The sequence below is a fragment of the Rattus rattus genome, chromosome 2 (assembly GCF_011064425.1).
Source record: "Rattus rattus isolate New Zealand chromosome 2, Rrattus_CSIRO_v1, whole genome shotgun sequence".
In the NCBI taxonomy this organism is placed as follows: domain Eukaryota; kingdom Metazoa; phylum Chordata; class Mammalia; order Rodentia; family Muridae; genus Rattus; species Rattus rattus.
This window is the reverse complement of record NC_046155.1, coordinates 16265802-16283731: the sequence shown is the minus strand read 5'-3', so window position 1 is coordinate 16283731 and position 17930 is coordinate 16265802. Positions and strand designations below refer to the sequence as shown.

Below are 17930 nucleotides of genomic sequence, written 5' to 3'. Positions count from 1 at the left end.
ATCTTGTGATGGAGTGAACAGTATTTAATTGTTGAGTGAATGCGCATTTTCAGGAGGACTCATATCTAAATGGACTTATATCTAAATACCCAGAGAGGGTGAGGCTCTCCCTGGCACAGTGACTCAGCAGTAGCGTGAGTGGAGCCCTCAGAGAGCTTTGGCTGGACAAGTTATTTTCATTTAGCACACTTAAGAGAGACTTGTGTGCAGACAATAAAGTCCTGCTTGGTGATCAAAGGCGACTGAGGAGTCATCAGTGTCTCAAGTATAACCTATGGGGTCAGCGATAGCCTACTTTCCCCTAGACTTCTGGCAACACTGAACTTCTGAACGACTCCCCTAGTTCTCTGTGGTTTGGTCTATGACATGTGCTAGTTTCATATTTTCTCTGCAAATAATGCCAACAGTAGATATGCCCTAGGCTGGTGTGGTGGCTTGGATGAGAATGGCCCCCGTATGTGCATATATTTGACTACTCAATCCTCAGTTCATGAAACTGTTTAGAATGGTAGGAGCTTTGCCTACTTCTGACTCCAGGCCCCTGTCACATAGCGACAGCATCCCTGTCATCCCCATGGAGAGAATTGTGGCTATCAGTCACAGAGGGGCAGTGCCCACAAGTCCCTCCTCATGTAGATGTCATGAGGCCAAGTCAATAGGAAGCACCTGCTGTCAGACCCGACCCATCTCAAAACTGTACATAAGACCCTGTCCAGAAGGAATTAAGGTGTGTGAGAATTACTCCATCATCTTGAGCATCTGTCACAAGGGCTGTAACACTGCATGAGAAGAGAACACTCTCCCAAAGCTTTCTCCACCATAAGTGTGGAGTGCAAGAGTACACTCTGCTCACTAACCAACATCTCCACCACCCCCACCCCCAGTGCAGCATCTTAGAGCAACAGTGGCCAAGGCACTTCCCCCTCCCTGCTCATGCCCTTTCCTCTTCATTGAACCCTCTGGCTGCCCGGACCAATAATCAGTACTCAGCCAACATCAGAGAAGCTTCCCGTATAGTAGAAAATATACAGAAACCCACAAATGGACAATGTGCAGGGAGTGAAAAACCTTCCACCACTCAGTCCTAAATGGTTCAGGGAGCCGTGTAGAAGAGGAGGTAGAAAGACTGCACGAGCCAGAGGAGATGGAGGACACAAGACCTTCTCACTGTGGTTTACCCTGGAGTGATCTGTGTTTTGATGCTAATTCCACTGCCCCAAGGACAGCTGCCTAGTCCAGTACTCAGGAATCAGTGACTTCACCAGAACCTTCTCCCCATTGAATGTGTAAAGTACAGGTGAGGGGCAGGTACAGGCTAGAAGGAGGTTTGTCATTGGAGGAGAAGGAAGGATGGGCGGGAGAGAAGTCTGAAGAAAGAGGAGGGGACGGGAGAGGAAGGGGAGAGAGAGAAGCCATGGCAGGATAATATGGCGAGTGACGTTAAGATTATAAGCTGTACCTTTTCAGGTTGTTACAAATGTTCTTAAGGGATTGATGGTACTGGGCTTTGTATGGTTAGGTACATCAAAGATTATCGTGTTGTGTGTTCTTTTATGTGATGATTTGAGTGTAGGAAAGTGTGCGGCTGCAGGAGACACTGGGCTGCCCACGAGTTGGGATGTGTTTCCACAAAGATATCTAGCAGATATCTTGGGGCAACACCTGTTTGACCTAGCGAGGTAAAAGACAACAATATTTTTTATATTTCTACAACACCACCTTCTAACCACAGCAGGACCTATGTATCTATGAATTCATGGGGACTACATGTGTACGGCCTGCAAAGGTCAAAGCCAGATGGGGTCCTAATGCTGAGATGGGGAATGAGTACAAGCCCATTCTAACCCAGAAGTTATTTCCAACTGATAACAATTGGCAAAGGGAAAAACTGTTTTCTCCAATAGAGTCTTACCGGGTGTACAAACCACATTTAAGGGTAGGCCCCATGCCCAGCAGTAGATGGCAACACAAAAATCAACTCAATGATATTCTAGAGGTTTTCTGTCTCAAAGTGCTTTGTTCTTTCTTTGACCTTACAGGTCTTTTGCTTATATATTATGGTGTTTGGTTTTGTGTTATGGCATTTCTGTGTGTTTGAATGTGTGTGTCTCTGCATCTATGTTTCATGTGCTCTTTCTTGTCTGTTTGTTTTGTCCTAGTCTGCTTTGCTTTTGTTTTTATTTTATTTTATTATATTATATGTATGTATGTATGTATGTATGTATGTATGTATGTATGTATGCATGAATGATTGATGCCTGCTTTCTAATGAGAGAGAGAAAGGTGTGGAACTGGGTGGATAGGAAGAAGGGAAGCATCTGGGAGGAGTTATGGGAGGGAAAAACCATAATCACAATATATTGTATGAAAAAAATCTATTTTCAATAAAAAAGTAGTGTGGCTTTCCTAGTTGAAGATGTAAGGCCTCAAATAATCCTGTATGAAAACTCAAAATGTATCTGTTACGTAACCAGCAAAATGAACAAGTAGGTCCTATGGTCCCGATGTAAGCAATATACACACAATCTTTTAAGATAGCTGAGTTTGTTCCAGAAAACACAGTGAAGAAAAGCTCTGAGTAACTGGTTAGCCAGGACAGGCAGACATTTATAATGGAGTAGAGGGCATTTGGGGCTGGCTGAGCTGAGACAGCCTGCAAAGCTATGCTGCCCCTCTGTGGACACAAGCAGTAGACCTTGTATGAGACAACAGCTTTTCTTTCTTAGTAATAATAATAAATAAAACCTTTTATTTCCTGTAATTTCAAGTTGATGGTTGTTGTCAGAACAAGTAGGCAGAGTAGCAAGGAACAGGGACTTCAAAAGAAACTACCCAACCCCCCCCCCAAAAAAAACAGATTGCTCAACTAAAGTTATTATATTCACTTTATCAGAAACTGTGGCTTGCCAAGGGAAATGCACACATTCAGCTGAAACTTGTCTTTTAAAAGCTGGCTACAGATGTGGTCAGGCTGAGATCCACTCATCCACTACTGAGAGCTGGAAAAACCTTCCTGGAAACTGCACTTCTCTGAGAGGAAGGCAAACCTCACCAAAAAATTAAATCCAACCTTCTGTGTCACTTGTAAGTCAGTCTGTCTGACTGATATTTCTGTGTGGAGCTGAACTGTCTAGCAGTTAACAAAGCTAAATACAGAGAGGTCTCTGGGTGAGACTACAGTTATGGTCCCTGATAAAGGTGTCAAGAACATTCGAATTTACAATTAAAAGGCAAGCTTGAAGTCTGAGGAGATTCGGATGAGACCACTTCCTGTAAGAGCCAGAGGCTGGGAAGCACCAACACTCCATAAACATTTGCTAAACAAATGTAGCTGCCAGGTTGGGAGGATTTAACTTTGCACCTAAGCACAAGGGTTGGAGGTGGCTGGAGGTTAAGTGTGTCTGGATCCAATCTGTCTAGGTCAGACACCTACCTGCAGCCTGAGGAGGCCAAAGCCCATAAGCCCACGAGTGGTTTTGGTGAAACCAAGACTAAAACTCAGTTTCTTGCTCTTCTTCCAAGGCATTTTGTTTCCTCATTTGTTAGATCTGTTGTCTCATTAGACCTTCTAGTTCTGAAGAACTTCTGACAACTCACTGAATTTTGCCTTTTAAATTACAAATGTTTTTCAATTTTGGCAAATTTCTCCATTTGCACTCTCTTAGGGGAGCTATAGTTGCTTTTCTTGAGGACTTTTGCATATAAAGGACCTGATCTTGCTCAGGTCTGTTCTTGCTTGTCTGTGTAGCTGGGGTTGCCACTCTTCCTCCCCACAACACGGGGGTACACTGAGGCAGACATTCACACACGCATGTACAATTTATATGCTACAATACCAACAGAAGGCACCACTGGCAGTCTTGAAACATCTATGTATCTGAGTGACTTAGCAAGTTCCCCTGACAGTGGGATATTTAATAATATTAAATAGCCTTGCAGACTTACTGAATGGAGCTACAATTTCCTAATTTGAAGCAACAGAATTTAAAAAAAAAAAAAGTAAAAACTCTTGTCATGAGATTACCTTTAAAATCATTTTCTTCTTAGCTATTGGAATTTTTATGTCAGCGTGAAGGAGAATTTTTCCCTTGAAAGCAAAATCTTAATCTCTTCCTGAATCCTCAATGGCTGAAGAGCATGGAACAGGCAAGTTAAAGGAGCATTTGGGAGAGCATGGCTTGCTGCTGGCAAAACCCATGCATGGCTTGGGGTCAGCCTGGATGGCTGGCTGTTTCCCAGCATTGACCTTACTGCTAAGGAAATGCTTTGCTGTCTAGTGTCTCTCTGAGGGAGCCCCAAGGTCCTTAGGGATGGGCATGCTGTCTTGTTTACTGGAGTTCCACACCCAACAGACAAAAAACGACAGGTGCTTCACACGGATCAGCTCATCTCAACTTTTAACCTCAGCTTTAGCAATCCCAGTGAAGAGCAAAAAGGCTGGGCTGTTCCTGTGCTCCTTCAGAACCGTGCTGCCAGCCCTGTAATACATTATGGGGATTTTGGTGGCAGACACAATGCGGTCCAGAGTGTGACCAGCTAAATGAAGAAATAGGATTTAGGGGGCAATGGAGTTCTTTACAGGAAAGATGTGGAAAGCACAAAAGTACAGACTATGGAAAGCTACAATTACAGACAGCAACCTGAGCAGACCTCATCAACCTCCACGGAAGGCTATTCACACGGAAGGCTAACCGTGCTGACCCTCAGCATGTAACACAGCAGTCACTTTTTACCTGTTCTAAGGTAAATCCTTGGATGAATCCTCACATAGGACAAACCCCATAGATACCTGTACCTCATAGAAATGGTATGGTTCCTATTTGAATATATGAAATTTGAAATGACCTAAATGATTCACAATTTGAAGCCCTGAATACTGACATAATTGGAAAATTCCCTATGACCTCATGTGAAACACTACAGTCACAACTCAACAGAAATGTTGTATCAAATTGCCTGTATGCTAACTATATATGTTTATACACTATAAGTAAAATCCATGATTAGATTTGAATTTTATTTCTAGGCATCTTATGTTTAGGCAAATATTCTAAAGTCCTTAAGAACAGTAAGAGCAGACCCTGAGTGACAGAAGCAGCCCAGCAGCAGAGTATTTGCAAAGCAGGCACAGAGCTCTGGACTGGATCCCAGCACTGCAACAGCAAAACAACAAAATCCAATACAGGGGCAAACAGGGGCGGGGATTTGGCTCAGCAATTAAAAGCTCTTGTTGCTCTTACAGAAAACCCAGGTTCAGTTCTCAGGACCCACATGGTGGCTTACAAGCATTGAGTTCCAGGAGATCCAGCGCCCTCTTATGAACTCTGAGGTCACTGAATACATATACTGCACATACATACATGCAGGCAACACTACTCTCACACATAAATCTAAGAAAGAATTAAAAATAATCCCCCAAAATAAGACTAAGAATCCTGAAATGTAAGACCCTAAGAAACACTCAACCTACACATATGTAATAATGCTAATATGTAATTTATAAACCTAACACAGTAAGACAGTAAAAAAAAAACCAATAGTATAATAGAATAATTGTAGCAGCAATAAATAAGTCATAAGCTTATTTATGAGTATTTTTATTTAGTATTCCTGTACCACCAAGAAGAGCAAGCAACTGAAACCAGAGAAAGAAAACCACTGCTAAAAGAGACCCATCATGGAATCCTCTAGATTTCCTCTGGAAACACTCTGAAGATGCTTCTGATCAGCTGACCAATGGAGGAAGAGCAGTATGTAGCCATGAGCTAGGGAGCTGGGAACAGGGCTCAGGGAAGTGCTGGTGACCACCCCACCACCTTCACCCCTGTGCTTCTTCCTTAAAAGGGAAGCCATTTCCAGTACTTTAAGGCTTATAGGTTGATGTTAGTTGCTGTTTCTAAGTAGTCATGCACAAAGAAGAAACAACAACAACAAGAAGAAATTAGATATCCTGAAAGCAAAGATCAAAGTTGCCCCAAGGAACTCGGCACTCTTAATCACAGGAAGTAGTCTGATGCTGACATTGCCCCTTTCCCTCTATCCTTTTTTCTCTCCTATCTAGTGATAGGGGGTTGTAAGGGTGGAGGAGAAAAGAACCAACCAGCCTAAAGTCCCACTGCACCTTACCCTTTGTGACTATGCAACTGCTTCACTTTCCAGAAAGGCTGCACCTTACCCTTTGTGACTATGCTAACTGATTCACTTTCTAGAAGGCAGCTCTACACTTGGAGAGCAGTCGCTGCAGTAAGACAGACTAAATGTGGAAAGATACAACTATATGCATTACCAGGCCAAAAACAAAAACAAAAACAAAAACAAAAAAAAACAAAACCAAAAAAACCCAAAAAAACAAAACAAAACAAAACAAAACAAAGAACTGAACAGGACTCAGCTACAATCCTACAGACAGACAGATCTAGTGGATGACATAGAGAACCCCGGAAACAAAGGGACAGTCGACTTAGGTGACAGGTGAGAACTGTGTAGAAGTGAATAAATGACTAGCAGGGTAAGCTGCTTTAGGACTCCTACGCAAATATTCCACAAACGAACTGTCAGCAACATGTCACCATAAAACAATTGTGGTTTTTGATTTTGTTGAAGGCTTATAGGCTATCAGAAATGTTTAATGCTGACACCACTGAAAGCGGCAAAGTTTCTAAAACAGTGTTGGGTAAGTCAATTTCATCTCTCGAACTATAATGTGAGTTTCCATCTATTTCATAATCAAAAGGGCAGCAGTGCCCTGAAATAAGAAAGGCTGAGTGAGTCAGATTTCAAGCTTTCAAGCAAGTGCTTATATTTAAAATATGTCCATTCCCATTACGTGATTTCCCAAGATTAATGAAAAAAAATTAGAGGAAATTTGATTCCCTAATCTGTATTTAAGGATCCTTCAAAATAGCCATAGGGTAAGTACCCTGTATATATTTGCAGCTTCAGTTCTCAAGACACAGTGCTGCTCCAACAGGGCCTAGTGCACTCCAGACTCTGGGATACTAGTTAACAGTCAGCTGTGGCATTGTGGGTAATGGGAAGGAAAGCCTGGACCAGACTGCTATCAGCAAGAGAAAATGGAAAAGGACTACAGCTCAGAACCTTAGTCAAATATTCTACAGATATGACTACTCTGTCCAAATTAACATAAATGGATTATCTGTTTGAATCTTTGTTGTTGGAACAACTTGGAAATTTATCTTCAGCGCTATGAAAACATTTGATGCTGCAGTTAGAGCACCACCTAGTGGACATTTGTGCAACCTAACTAATTGCTGAGTAATAGAAAGTTACCTTTACAGTAGTGACCATTTACTAAAAAAAAAAAAAGTCAAAGGGCCTGTTCATTCTCTCTGACTTCATATGCAAATCTTTTTACTGTGGCTGAGGGCTATTAAGTCTATTAACTACTGTCCTGAAGAAACAGTGACTTAAACATTGATACTATGTTTGAAATAAGAGAAATACTTGTAAATTAAATATCTGTTAAGGAATATCTGGAACTCATGGAAAGCTCCTGCAAGTCAATAAAAATGAAAAAAAAAAAAACCTTACCTGATTAAAAATGGGCAAAGAACTTGCATATGTGTTCTACAATGATTAGTAAGCACACGAGAAATGCTCAACAGAACTAATCAGGGAAATGGAAGCGTCACACATGATAGAACTTCTTCACTCATTAAGGATAGCTATCATTAAAACAAAACAAAACTAGTAACTAGTACCTGTTGGCAAGGATGTAGAGGAGGACAAAAAAATCATGCTGGTGGGAACATCAAGATGATATGGTTGCTATGGAGACATTATAGTAGCCTCTTATGAAATTAAAAAAAAAAAAAAAAACCAATTACTATATGACCCAGCAGCTCTATTCTGGGCACATATTTCAAAGAACTAAAGAGTAAGAACTCAAAATAGTCAGCCTGAGCTCACAGTAGGAGGTTAAAGAAGGACGCCATGGCAGCAGCTTCTGAAGGATGAATAGAACTGGTGCTTTCCCACATGTAGTGAGGGGAGGAGTGAGAGATACATGTAGCCAAGGATGTGCACACTGTACACCACGGGTCATAAACAAACTGTGTGAAGTAAAGCAAGCCAGGCAGAAGAACACTGTGTGCTTCGATTTATCAGAGAGACGCAGGACAGTTACATGCACAGACACAAAGAAAAGGGGAATTTATTGTGAATACATGTGGAGGTTTGGTTTGGGAAGATGAAATTCTAGAAGAGTGGTAACAGCTGTATGGCAACACAAGTGCTCACGGTACTCCTGAGCTATCCACTACTTTAAAGCAGTAAGAGTGAGTTTCACTTGTGCGAACTTTAAGATAGTGATCATGTGAAGTATGAAATAAAACCTTTGTATGTGTTCATGTGAGGTATGCACACATGTGTATAGAGGTTGATGTTGGGTGTCCTCTTCTATGTAAAGCTGCTATTGAGGAATAAAATAAAGACATGTTTATAGCTCTTTCATGTAACTCTTCCCTGCTTTTCCTCAGTGCTTCCTAGCTAATGTGCATCAGTAGTTTATAAGACATATAACTCAGAGAGTAGATTGTTATAGGAGGAAGTAGTTACTAAGAGGCCCTCAAAGGGGAAATGTCTATTCGTAAGCAGCCTGGAGAAAATAAGTAATACTGTGGTCCCTTGTGGTTTTTAACTCATAATAGACATGGGGGTGGGGGGGAGGTTGCTTTCCTTTGAATCCGACCCAGATGAGTGAAATGTGCTTATCTTATGCAAATGCCCAGCTTGGTGGACCACAAGTATGGACTCCAATGTGTTCAGATGTTGGAGTTTTTATAAATTGCTCTGTGGCTGCCAAGAGAAGTCCAAGTGTACCTACAAAGTAACATCTGGAGATGTCATACACAGGGCGACAGAATACTCTTCAAAGGAATCACTGCTTCCAGTGAGTGCACTCTGCTCCTGATGTCCCTCTGCAGGTCTACGAAAGGCTCATCAACCAAGACTGACAGTTACTATGCTCACTAGGTCCTTCCCTAGGTCCTTCTTTCCCAAACGCTCTCTGTTCTCCTGAATTTTATATAAAGCTAAATGGTCAAAATTTAGTTTTCAGATTTCTCTATGAAGCCTGGTAAATGGGATGAGAATACTGACATCTCAGGAGAGGCATTTTTTGTCATATATATATATCAATCAAGACAACGAAGTTGCCTAAAAGTAAAGAAACAATTTCTTTTTTTATTTGATATTTAAGAAACAATTTCTATGTCAAAGTGGTCTGTTTTCATAAGGTTTAATTTCTATTTTAGCCTAGCCTAACACTTAATCAAGACTGTTAAATCTCGAAGTCATACAGCCCACCTACAACCATCTGTCCCTCCTGCATGGGACCCTGGAAAGAATTCCTGCATGAGGGGAATTCATTGAATTTTAATGCTCTAAAGCTGGAGCTTTCCTGTTTGGGCTCTGGATAAATAGCAACACTGTGAAAGGTACTAGATTTTTATATCTCTGGATCTAGAATTATCATCACATTATAATTAATCACTTATATGACACCAACAACGCACCACTGACTGTCCTATTTCATGTGTTAGTTACAGAGTGAACCGTTACCATAACCCAAATACAGCTGAGCAGACTGAGGCCCTAGAGTCTCAAACATAGACAGTAGCTGATCTAGGATTTGGACATATGTAATAACTATGGCTCCTTTGGATTTTGAGGCACTTCTCCGTTCTTAACAGGAAATAAATACTGAATAATTCAAACCTCAAACTCCTTTACTGTGATGTGGCACAGTCAGAAGATCCATATAGATGTTCCCTAGACCATGGCAGATGCTCAACAAACAGGAAGCTCCAGAGCCTTCTAATACTATGTTCAATTCGATGCTAGGAGAGTCTTCCTCTTAGCCTACGAATCAGCAACAGACTGGACCCAACATTGGGCTTGGGCCCTGCAGCCACTTCCATACCTCTAGTTTCTCTGTAACACGGCCAGCAGTTAAAGCTCACACCAGCAGAACACTGCTTCTGTTAGGCATATCTTTATCTGAGAATGTTTTCTGAAGAAGTCTACCTATAGATGTTAAGTTAGGGACTTGTTCTCCAGGTCCTGCTTTAGTGCTGTTCTAAACACTTGGAGCAGCCCTAAGCCAGATGGTGATCTCAAGGCCTGTATCTTTAGTGAGCTGTAGGTCTTAGACAAATTACAGTATTTATGGCAACTGCAATGAAAACACCAGCCACCAGTGCCTTGTCCCTGCCAATGTCGTGCACCCAGGACCTATGCTCCAGGAAGCACTCAACCCACTGCTCCGAGTTCTGCCAGACCAGCACCAAGATTAAACAGCTCAGCAACAAACCGGCCAAGCATGCTAGAAAGGGTGGAATGGAGGGCAGGGGATAGAGAGAGAGGACACGTGGACAGCTAACGCCATTCTATACTCATGGAGTCATAGAGTCTGTATATCCAGGCTGGGAGCTTAGAAAAGGTGCTTGATCCCTACCTAAAGAAAAAGTCACTGAAAGAATACAGGCTACAGTGACTCCAGGAAGAATATCCTTGTCAGAATAAAGGACAGACTGACAAGGGCCTAATGAGGACTGTGTATCTGGGTAATAAAACATGAATAAGTGCCAGCTTTTGCTTATAAAGATGCACACCACTGAAGGAGACTGAGCAGTCCACATTTTATGTTAGTTTTAGAATCTGGCATATGGTCTGAATATTAAGAATTTAAAATTAACCTGAGGGCCTAAATTTTCTGTATGAATTTATAAACAAGGATTAGCTTCTGAACTTCGCTTTAGCTTGCTTTTGTGCTTGCTTGCCTGCCTGCTTGCTTTCTTCCTTTCCTTCCTCTCTCTTTCCCTCCCTCCAGCCCTCCCTCCCTCTCTTTCTTTCTTTCTCACAGACAGAGTTTCTCCCTGTATCAGTTCTGGCTATCCTGGAAATTGCTCTGCAGACCAGTCTGGTCTCAAACTTACAAATATCCACTTGCTGCTACCTCCTGAGCTGAGATTAAAAGTGTGTACCATTACCACCAGGCCAGCGTGAGCTTTATAAAAAAGCATTCATTGGTTGACTGAACAGACAGCATCTAATGACATAGCAAAAAGAATGATTTTTATCCAGTCACCAGTGCCTCATCCCTGCCAGTGACGTGTACCCAGGTCCTAGGCTCCAGAAAGCAACAAATCCACTGCTCTGAGTTCTGCTGGACCAGCACCTGGATGAACAGCTCAGCAACGAACCTGCCAAGCTAGAAAGGGTGGGCATGGAGGGCAGGGGATGGCGCACTCATGTACCCAACATCAGGAGGGTTTGTGGAAGGACAGGCCAAGCTACTTCCCACTGCAAGCTGCCCTAAACAAAATCCCAAGCAAAAGTGAGACCAGGTATCAGTCAAGCACAGAAACCAGAAACTTGTCCAGTCCACAACAAGCCTTGGGCACAGAAGCTCCTCCCTAAGCACTATTTCATCCTTCTCTCCCTCTGGAATCACTCTACTTATGTGTGACCCAGCTCCTGAAATTCCAAACCATGTATCTTTTAGCCAGAGGCTCTAAACTTCTCAAGTTTTTCTCTTGGTCTGACAATGGTCTGGTTACTTTCCTGAAAACTGAGTTAAAACTGAAAGGGAAAGGTTATCTTTGTGTCTCTGTAAAATGACTCTTATTAAGCACTGGCAATTTAATCATAAAATAGGCCATTTCAAATCCAGTCCTTCATACGTTACAAGTTGTGGCATCCCAGGCTCAATGGTCAACTCTATTTGAGGCAGAGGAAACACAGAAGGGACTCATGCTGGAAGCGTTTGGATTCCATGCTGCCATGTGTCGGCAAGCTACTGAAGAGATGTGGAAGTAGTGAGGAGATGCGGCAATGGGGTTTATATTAAGCTACCAGTCAGGACTGCCATGGCTCAATAACAATTTCTGAATGACTTCATTGGGCAAACCAGCCCACAACGTAGGGCAAACAAGGCACGGATCAGCTGTAAATCACAGCCTATTAATGTAGTGTAGATTAATTAGGAGGAACTCAGTTAATGCAATTTTAAAGAAAAAGCAAAATGCAGAAACATCACATGTTTCTGTCTAAAGGAAATACAGGAACAAAATGGAGCAGAGATGAAAGAAAAGTCTATTCAGAGATCAGCCCACCTTGGGTTCCATCCCACGGGCAAGAACCCCGACACTGCGCTTGCAGACAGAAGCCTAGCATGGCTGTCCTCTGAGAAGCTCTACCAGCAGCTGACTGAGACAGATGCAGATACTCACAGTCAACCACTGGACCGAGGTCAGGACCCCTATGGATGAGTTCGGGGAAGGACTGAAGGAGCTGAAGGGGATTGGATTGCAATCCCATAGGAAGAACAACAGTATCAACTAACCAGACCCCTCAGAGCTCCCAAAGAGCATACATGGGCTGGACCGTGTCCCCTGGCACAGATGTAGCAGAGGACTGTCTTGTCTGGCCTCAGTGGGAAGGATGCATGCACTTAATGCTGTAGCAGTTTCTAGGGAAGGGAGATGCTAGTGGGGTGAAGTGGGAGTCAGTGGGTGGGTGAGCACCCTCTCAGAAGAAAATGCAAGGGGGAGGAGGGTGAAGAACTCATAGAGAGAGCACCATGAAGGGGGGCAACATTTGGAATGTAAATAATTAAGAAAAAATTATGAGAAAAACCAAACCAAACCAACAACAAAAACCTAAGTTCAACAGATAATGAATGATGCACTTGTAATTGCACATGTCTGCATGTCCTTTCTCCCATTGCATGAGCGGAAAATGAGAACAGAGAAGAGTCTGAGCAGTAAGCAAACTGTCTTTCCCTTTGACCCTCGTGAGTATGTGTGCATGCAGAATTGGGAAGTCACTCAAGTATATCCTTGGCTACACATGGATTTGGGGTCAGTTTAGGCTGCAGGAGACCCTGTCTTAACCAACCAATCAGACTGTTGATGATGTGAGCTATCATTTCCTTGAAATCTGTGTCTAGGTAGTTTATGTATTACACTGCTACAGTGTGAATCTGCAATGCCCCTGCAGGCTCAGGCTTTGAATTCCCAGTTGCCAGCTTGTGGTCCTATTCTGAAGAGAGTGGATTCCTTAAGAAGTGGGGTCTGGGTGGTGAAGTAGACCTCTATCTCCTTTTCCTGTCTCTGTGTTTCTCTGGTCTGGAGCCATGAACAATCTGTCACATGTTCTCCCCACTATGAATGCTATCACACCTCTGCCCTCTGAAACCAGGAAACCTCTGTCGTTCGGTTGTTTCTGAATGCACTCTCTCCCAGCAAGGGAAGACCTATCCAGTATCTTAAGTGTTTACATTAAAGTAGTTAACACAAAGACAGTCACTGTTCATGATTACTCAGCCTGTGAGTGGGGCTAGGACTCAACCAGGACAACGTGACTATTTCTACTTCCCTGTTTCTTAGTCAGGGACAGCTCTGAGGTACAACACCCTAAGTGTCCAGTATCCCAGAAAGTAAGTTTCTGTCTTACTGCTGCAGGTATGTATGTGTGTGCTGTATACATGGATGTGATTGCACAGGTGTGAGGGCCAATGGCCATGTGGGAGTTAGAGCAGGATGTCAGTGGTCTCCATCATTTATTTCCTCCCTGCTGCCCCAAGACAGTGGCTCTCACTGAACTAGAAGTTCACTGATTGGACGAATCTGACATCACGAACTCTACAGAGCTTCCTGTCTCTGCCTCACAACACCAACATTACAGGTATGCACAGCCACACCTGCCTTTTTGTGTAGATGCTAGAGATCTGAACTTAGGTCCTCATGCTTGCTCTCACCTACTGAGCCATCTCCATAGACTATTCCTAGGGTTCCTAATTCTAAAACAATATAGCTCTATCAGTGTGGCCACCAGTGAGTCTTGTTCATCAACACCACACTCTATGAGACCAACACTGATTTTTTTTTTCCTAAATGAAGTTCCCCAGTAACCTTTGAGTAGATACCTTCTCTAAAACATTCTACCCTTTATCATCATCATCATCATCATCATCATCATCATCATCATCATCATCACCACCACCACCACCACCACCACCACCACCACCACCACCACCACCACCACCACCAATCATCATCACACCCTGGGTTCTATTTTTGAAACCTACAGGGCAGCTCAGTCATCTCTAACTCCAATTCCCGGGGATTCGATGCCCTCTTCTGGTCTCCACAGGCAATGCATGCACATAGTGCAAAAGACATCCATGCAGGCAAAACATCCATGCACATGAAGATCAATAAAACCATAAAATTTTAAATTAAAAAAGAAGTAGCAAACATTTTATCATTTTATTACCGAGTAATTGTGTTTTAAAAGCTGTAATTCACTCCCAGGTTTCTCTCACGAATATATAATATACCAAGGTAAGCACAGTCAAGTCTGCTCTGTGTGAGCAGTCTATTTCAGACCAAGAACAAACTGCCAGTTTCTTCTTGTTCTGTCCACCCAAACCAGGAAGTTTCAGAAACCAGAATTCAGCATGACCAAGTCAAAAGGACTAATCAGTTAGATGTACACATTAACAGGAATCATGGAGAGGGCTCCATGTACAGTCATAGACTGGACAGCTAGTTTAAACTCAGTTAAAGACTAAAAGCTTAGTTTGAACACACAGTGATACATGCTGGCTATGTCTTGTTCTGGCTCTCAGAGGCTCTGAAATAATGTGTCCGTGAAAGGATTACAGCAGAACAGTTGGCTGCCTGCTGGTCTGTTAACACGGGGAAGTAAGAGAGGAAGGAAAGTCAGAAAGCAGTGCAGCACAACAGCCTTCGTTGTCTAGCCTACTGGTTCATGCTTATCTCCTTATTTGGAGACAAAGGAGAAAGACATTCATTCCCCAAACAATAGGAAGGCTGAGACTCGCACAGAATCTGTGCAAAATTGCAGAGATTAATAAACAACGTTTTCAAATAACCAAAAGACAACTAAAAGGAAATAATCTGGAACATTCTCCCTGCACATCCCTGTATCTATGTGTACTCGTGCATTTACCATCTACCTTTTGGAGGGAGGTAGGTGGAGAAGGGAGCTAGGTTCTCTCACAGGCCCGGGGCGAGCCAAACAGTCTTGGCTTAGTTGGCTAGAAAGTCTCAGGCATCTGCCTGTATCCACCTTCTCAGATTACAAGCATGTGCCTCTATGCCCAGCTTTATGTGCATTCTAGGGACTGATGTCTTCACGGACTTTACCAAACAATCAGCTCCCCAGCCTCTACAGAATGGCTTCGTTGTTTGTGGTCTACAGTGCATTGTCTATAGTTCTGCAGGATACAAAGGCTATCAGCACTCACTCTCAGGTTTCTCTCACGAATATATACCAAGGTAAGCACAGTCAAGTCTGCTCTGTGTGAGCAGTCTATTTCAGACCAAGAACAAACTGCCAGTTTCTTCTTGTTCTGTCCATCCAAACCAGGAAGTTTCAGAAACCAGAATTCTATAGTTCTGAATTACTTTAGTGGTTTAAGAAGTTAGAGGTAATGACATTTGCATGTTTTACTACAACTGAAAATTAAACAGATCACTCCAATATGAACGTGTGCTTCTGAGCATGTGCCCCACTCAGGGGCGCTGGCTATGGGCTGTACTTTCCTGTAATGCTGAAACATCAGCTCCAGGGCTACCATCAGGCTTGATGAGAGCCCAAGAAAAAGCTTCAAAGTGGGTCTGACTTACCTCACAGAACTAAAAGATCTAACAGAGAAACAGCACAGGTTATCCAAGCACTGGTCATCAGAGAAAACAGAATTTCAACTCAGAAAAATACCTTCATCAGATAACCTGTAGGCATTCTCTGAATTAATGACTGATGTACAGAAATGTTCCAGCCCTATTTTGGGTGATATCACCGCTGGGCAGGCAGGTGTCCTCAGTGGCATAAGCAAGCCATGGAGAACAAGTCAGTAAGTAGCATGTCTCCACGGTCTCTTGCTTCAGCTCTTGCCTCCACGTTCCCGCCTCCATGCTCCTGCTCTGACTTCCTCTCATGATCAACTATAAACTGTAACATAAAATAAACCCTTTCCTCCTCAGGGTGCTGATGGTCAGGGCATTTGTCATGGCAACAGAAAGCAAACAAGGACACAGCTTTCTCATTTTAATCTGTGGCATAGTAAATCATCTTATGAACCAAAGGAACTGGGCCATGCTTTCACAGAAAACACCCACCTAGAGACTGAATGATGGAATGCTAGTAGAAATTTGAAGACATCTGATAAAAAAAGTCACTGATTGATAATATACTTTTATACCAGCCAGCCAGCCAGCCAGCCAGCCAACCGATTTCTGTGAGTTCAGGTGAAATCTATAATGATCACATAAACAAAGAACTTGACTGTTGTGCTAGACTCAGCTGACAGGTTATTTAGAGAACGGACTTCTTTGATTATTTGCTAATTTTAAAGAGGCAAATCGCTTGCCATTAAATCACAACATGCAGTTCTTTGTGGATACAGTGCATTTACCCAGTATAAATACACTGATAAGACACTGATCTCACCTTTGCTAGTATGAAAGCATAAGGATGAAATTATATGTGTTTCTTCGATCTTCTGTGTGGATGACATGTGTGAATTACATGTGTTTCTTCCATCTTCTGTGTAGAGGACACGTGTGAATTACATGTGTTTCTTTCATCTTCTGTGTAGATGACACATGTGAATTTTATCTTAGTGGGTAGCAAACTGAATATAAGAAATAAAGATCTACAGAGTAACTCATATTGTCTTTTGTCCATGTGCCTTATTCTGAGAAAAAAGCAGGTGTACTTTCTAAGTTTCTTCTAGTGAATTTTTCTAGTTTTGTGTCTGTTTTGTTATCCTGGCTCCCCACATCACAGTAGTGAAACAACTGGCTCTTTACAATGTCTAACGTGTGCAATATACTAAAGATATAGTCTCCCAAGACTATGGAACAACACGTAGGCACAAGTACAGATTTAAAAAAGAGAAACAGGGAGACATAACAGGAAAAATTCCGAAGGCAACTGCCCAGCTCACATGTGATAGCCGACAGTTATGTATTTTACTATGTCTGTAGGCATTTTGCATTTCAGCTCAGGGGCCAATGGCCGATTAATAGACCTCAGATCATTGGCTGATGCAAACCTCTGCATACTGGATATGAATTGTAACGAGACTAGTAAGACTAGCAAAAACACCAAGCTACCTTAAAAAGACCAAGAAGGCAGGAAATCTTACATACCTTGAAGAAAGTGTGCAGACAGTGAAGTCTGACATGGCAGATCTTAGCCAATTGCTGGAGTTTTTCAGTTCCTTCCCTTTGTTTCTACCTTTACTTAATAGTCATTATTATCTACCCGTGAGCTCTGACGTGATTATTAGGGGCACCTCCATACACACACACACACACACACAACTTCAGCTAAAAGGCTGTTTCCTATACCTCCTAACTACCTTCCCGGGCCAACTCTGACTCATAAACCTCTACTACCTACCCTCCAAGTCCATATCTGCACCTGTTAACTTTTCCTGCAGCAGGGAAGAGTCACGATACAGAAGCAGCTTTCCAGACAGAGGTATGAAGAACAGTTCCCAAACCACTCCGTTTAGTTAGTAGACTAAATTACACAACAGCTAAACTACACAGTAGCAGCAGACAGGCCGAATCACCAAGACACTACAAGGTTCCAGGACGACCTGATTTTGAAGCCAGCTACAAAGTTATTCACATCTGCCAAGTGACATACCGCATACCCGCCCATCATGCAAACACTGTTTTAAACAAAAGGACAGCAAAACAAAACGGGGTGACTCACACAAAACTCCCAGTTCTATCTTGCAAGGAAGGCTATGAAACAATCTTGTGATTAGCCTAGAGATTTCCATATTTTCATCTTCATAACCTCTGCATAGTATGGAGGTATCAAACAGGCTCTGATTAGAGCCAAGCAAGCAGACCTGCTCA

General features: G+C 42.6%; 1 protein-coding gene across 1 annotated transcript in view; it reads right to left on the bottom strand.

Moving 5' to 3' along the window:
* The window catches only part of Gnaq (G protein subunit alpha q), a 241284-nt gene that overhangs the window by 24423 nt on the left and 198931 nt on the right, over positions 1-17930 (bottom strand). The gene's annotated exons all lie outside the window — the stretch shown is intronic.